This window comes from Pteropus vampyrus, unplaced genomic scaffold (genome assembly GCF_000151845.1).
Source record: "Pteropus vampyrus isolate Shadow unplaced genomic scaffold, Pvam_2.0 Scaffold11, whole genome shotgun sequence".
In the NCBI taxonomy this organism is placed as follows: domain Eukaryota; kingdom Metazoa; phylum Chordata; class Mammalia; order Chiroptera; family Pteropodidae; genus Pteropus; species Pteropus vampyrus.
Window position 1 is genome coordinate 6,840,135 of NW_011888792.1, and position 5,613 is coordinate 6,845,747.

A 5,613-nucleotide genomic window follows, 5' to 3' on the forward strand; every position below is an offset into this window, starting at 1 on the left:
GAACATTGTGTCCATAATGATTTCAGTTAATTATTCCAATGGAAACAATTTTTAAAATTCTTCTTAAAAAATTTGGACTCTCATGTGAATAAATTACTAAACTATTTCCATAAAATGGAAAATGGAGACACTTCCAAGTTTTCATGTTAGAGAGGTGGAAGCAACAAACATTTTGTTTTGTTCTTTTTGTATTCATAAATTTGAAGAGTATGATGAAACTTGTAATATGAGTTTTTGCAAAAATAACCTGGGAAAAAAAGAATTTTGTAAACGCTTTTGTAACTGCACTAGGTTAAGCAGAAATGTTCACATTCAAGTTATATTTGGAGTCACGCTAAGCAGACCTAACTAGTATTTGAAATGATTAGTAATTCATTATATTCTCATTTGTCAATTGATTTCCTGTAATATTAGTATTTATAAAACATAAAAAAAATATTGATCAGAATCTCACTTAAAAAATAAAATGGATTTTTTGTTTGTTTTGGGGGATTTTTTTGAGAGAGGTGTTTTCTTTTAATATTGTTTGTCTTATTTGGCCAAACAATTAATTGAATATCAAATAATTTAACAATTGAATAATAAAATAATTGAATATCACATTCATTCTGTGATCATAAATAGCACAGATTAATAGCACAGTAGTGATTACATAGAAACAAGCTTCTCTCACCTGGCAATTTTGTGTTTCATGCTTGTGGTCAAGATTCTACAAAGTCATTGTATGTCTTTAAGAAAAACTAAACAAAGACCCACTAATAATTCGGAAACTGTTAATAAAATAAATATACTTCTTTGGGAAAAAAACACACAAAATTACCCTTTTGTGATTTGGAGTATCATAAATTTGAATTACATTTTTAAAATAAAAATCTTATGTAGGGACAAATTAAGAAATCGAAAAAGAGTTTAAAGAAGGCTATAGAAAACAGTGTAGCATCTTGAGATGACTAAAACTCATATGTCTTTAGTATGCAAAATATAGAAGAAATGATTAAAAATTCACCATTAATTTGGGAAAATAATACTATTTGTTGGCTATTTCATTTATTTCCTTCACAGAAACTTAAGCAATTAAGTCAGCTAGCCTAAAAATCAAGGCACTATCTTATCAATGTATTCATCTAGTTTTCCAAGTGTTTTTACATAGTGTCTTCCCACAATGCACTGCCCTAAGCATTTAATCTGTGACCAAGGTTGAGTCCAAAGTAAGAACCACAATTTTCATCTCCCTGAACAATATTTTCAGCCTCAGAACTTTTAGTTTTTCAGCAGTCAACTACCAAGGACTACATTTCCACTTCTGCTAAGTGCAATACCCAACAAATAAAGTAAAATAAAATAAAACAGAACCACAGACATTTCAATAAAATTAATGTTGGACCCCTATTATTTGATTATACTAAGAATGGTATGTTACTTTGTTCCTTGAGTGAATTCTTTACAAACCAGGTAACATTCTTCTGAAATGAATTGGAGGTGTGGGGAGGTGGGAGGGGAAGAGGAAGAAAGAGAGAGAGAGAGAGAAGAAAAAGAGAAGGAGAGAGAGAAAGAGGGGGAGAGAAAGAGGAGGGGTGAAGTTTCAGATCAACTGGAATCTAGAAATCTGAGCAGGAAATACAATAAGAGAGCCTATCCTCCTTTCAAAGATTAGCTTGAGTTAACAATAGTACCCAACTTTATAAAACTCCTCTCTGCTGCTGTCTCTGTCTCTCTTTCTCTCTCACATATGGGCACATTCGCCCACATATACCCACACAGGCCTCTACCCCGAACTGAAATAAAGGGAGATGAGTGTTGCTGATCTTTAAGAATAACCATTTGCACCTGGCATTGGCAAGGGCAACAAAAAGCTGACCGCTTTTCCAAAGCTATTTTCTACATTATGCTTTATTAAAATGCCGCTGACAAGGAGCTCATGTGAAATAGAAACATATCCTTTTCCTGAAGGAGAATGTAGGTAACCAGAACCAAAACAAGCTGTTTCTCCAGTTTGACTAAAGCTCCAAATATATAAATGTGAAGTTGCAGCTAAATGGGTTCAGACAAGAAAATAGCTTGAAGCATAGAAACAAGCAATAGAAAGAAAGCATAGAATATGAACATTTAATCTGACACAATATTTAAAGTAATATATGTTTTGAAGTCACCAAGATGTTTTTTCAATCATCTTCAACAGTTCTCCAGATTTTCATGTGTTATTGAATAAATCGCATGATAGGCCAAGTATATAACCCATTAATATATTGTTGCAGATCACTTTGATAATTTTTCAGAAAGAGTGAGACGAAAATACTTGCTAACAACTTCATTAGAAATCCTATGGCTTAGGTAGAATTAGAATTCAAGATATCAAAACCCTCACTACGCAATTTAATCCTTTAACCACTAGGCAACACTCTCTTTCAAAATTGTTAATAGAAACAACATTGCCCTTTTTGTACAGCTGTAGATGCCCTATTGATCTGTATCACATACCATTTAACACTGGATGATTTGGCTAGGAAAAGCAATGTTCACTGTTCCATGGCAAATCAGACAACAATGCTAAGATTGGCTATAGAACCAGGAAAGTAGCATAAGAGTTGGGGAAACAAACAACCACAAAGAACAAACTTCCTTGGCATGTTGTTCACAGCTATTTTTTACTCCACAAGAAAGCAACGTTGTAGAGTGCAACTGTATTAAAAGTAAGACTATTTCTGCCTAATGCAGATGTGGATCATGGGAATGGAAACCTAATAAACCAACAGCTGAAGGCCACATTATTGCCCTCTCCTCCTCCCCTTGCTCATTTAGAAAATGACATGTTTTTCTTCACAGTGTTTTCCCCCTCCTCTCTCTTTAGTGGCAGTAATGCTGAATGCTCTTGACATAATTCTTCATTCACCCCTGACAGTCATTTTTTTGAATACTATCCCAGTAATAAAACACCTGACCTTGAGTCTTTCAAATGGCCATTGGCTTGGGTTACCCCAATTAGCTAGACTCATCTGGAAGTATCCAGAGGAGTCAGGTGTCTCACTCTTCGCTAAACTCAGCATTATAAGAGAATACATTTTATCTTTTATTTTTCTAGTGAGTTTCTTTATTCTTGTATGATCAAAACATAACAAATTAACAGGTTTTAAAAATATCTACAAGTATACAGAATTCTGATACCAAATATTTCTGTCTTAGAAATCATATAGGACATTTCAAGTTTCCCGAGAGTTGCTTTTCAATATTTAAAGGTAATTGAAAGAATTATATGTACGAGCATCAATGAAGAGCTAATTCTATTTATATATAAGATAGCTTCATGTCTGCATGAGTTAAGGAAAATACATATGCACTCGTGTGCAGAGCACACATCTGTGAATATCTGTGTCTGAGTCAATATATTTTTGGGGTACAGACCTCCCAAATCAATAGCTCTTTATTAAAAACTCCTTAGGTGGAGAAGAAAATGTGTACCTCCAGAGATAAAAGTGTGTATCACATGTTTGTGTATTAATTAAATGTAATATTTTGCCTGAAGAATAAAGTTGAGAATTACTGTAAATAATAACTGATTGAGGTTTCTCAGAGAACTTTGGCAAAGGAATACGGACATTTTAACATAAATAAGATGTAAGAAAAATTAAAAGAGAATATTTAAATTATGTTAAAGAAAGGATCCCTTAATTTTTAAATTATATGAAGTAAAATGCATCTTTGTATATTTGATCTAACAATCTCTTTGCTCCCTTTATTTGGTATTCAATATTTATCAATAGGCAAAGGACTTAACAAGAGTGTAATTTCTCTATACAAATCTTTTAGAATTTTTGTGTGCCACATTTTATAACTGGCCACATTTTTATTATTTCTTAAAAAGGGTAAACCATAAGATTTCTTGATAGACAATACTTGAAATAGAATATGAAGTCCACATAACCGAAGGTGGACAAAAAATGCAGACTGAAACAAATACACGTGTCTTCCAAAGACTGCAAGCCTCCTTTTGACATTCAAGCCACTCAGTAAGTAGGGAAAGAGAAATTGAATTTAGCTGATGCAAATGAAATTAAAACTAAATTGGTTGTCACATCAAACTGATGTTAACTATGTAAATGTTTTCTGTTTATGAAACTACAGTTTAGAGTGCATAATGCTGCAAAAATGGGAACATTTTCATGTTCGTGTAAAGTGAAAATTAAAAGACATGTTGTGGAATTGTTTAAAATATTTGCCGCTTACCCATGTAATATTTAAAGGACTATAAGCCATGAAAACCATAGACCTAGTATATTGAGATAAAAATACACATGTCAGTACACATGCATGCTTTTCTGGCCAGGCAGTATCCCATTACATCATTGCTTCAAATGCATTCATTCTCTTCAATATTGTTGGCTGTTTCAGGTTAACTACCAAAATCATTTGCCTGAGAAGCGAGATTTAATTGTCTTACAACTACCTCTGTGAGGTACAATAGGGATTACAAGTACCCATTGATTATACTATTGGGTAGAATAAGGGACTCTTATTCTAGCATTTCTCATTCATTTTGTCATTGCATTCTCTTTGAAAGAGACCAAATGGGTCCCAGCAGGTGAAAGCAAAGAAACCTGAAAGGCCCCCTTTGATGAATGACAATACCACAACCACCCCCTCCCCCCCATTTTTGGAGATTATAAAACCTTATTAAATCATGCCCTGTTAGATATTGATTGAGAGGGAGCTAAACTAAAACCAACAATAGCAGCATGGATCAGAGAACACTGCTTTCATCAATGGGCACTAAACACAGCTAAGCTTTCCAATCTTTCTTTGTGGGGGAGGGGGCAAAAGGGGCTTTTTTTTAAACTATTTACTTTTGTTTAAACCATTATCCCAGAAAGTCATACAATTATAGGAGCTTTGTCAGTCAAGAATAGATCGTAGTTGTCTAGCACTTTATCTTTTTGATTGTAGCAGTGTATTGCACAAACAATATTATACTTGGTTAAGATTCAGGATTATTATTATGATTATTTGGGGGGGTTGCAATTCTGGGTAATTATCATAATTATTCTTGACTCTGGGTCCCCTTTGATGACAAGGCTGCTTTAAAGTAAACCACTTGGACATAACAACCCAAGATATTTGAAAAGAGGCTGCTGCCAGAATCAGAGTCGAAAACTCACCCATATTTTAAGGCTATCTTGATTATCAGGCTGTTTGCGTTCCTGGGCTGTCTTTTCTGCCATCTGTGATCACCACAGCAAACAACCCCTTATGACAATCACCTCAGATAACTTGAATATGTCTGCTTTAGAGGAGACTTCTGTAATAAGAGTCTGTGCTAATTAACTGTCAGCTTTTTTTTTTCTTTTTTAAATCAGCAGAGTGTATTTCAGAAAGTAAAGACATTCTACCAAAAACTCCTAAACAAGAATTAAGCTTATGTGCTAGACTGCAACAACGTCTCCTTGTTCTCAGGCCTTACTCTGAATAAATCTGTTTGCTTTAAATACTTCTCATATGATGAAGACTTTCATTTTTCTTGACACTTGAGTACAGGTAATAACATTTGCTCCTCCCACTAGATAGCTACTTGATTCAATAACTTTACAAAAAAAGAGAGAGAGAGATAAGAAGGAGAGAAGA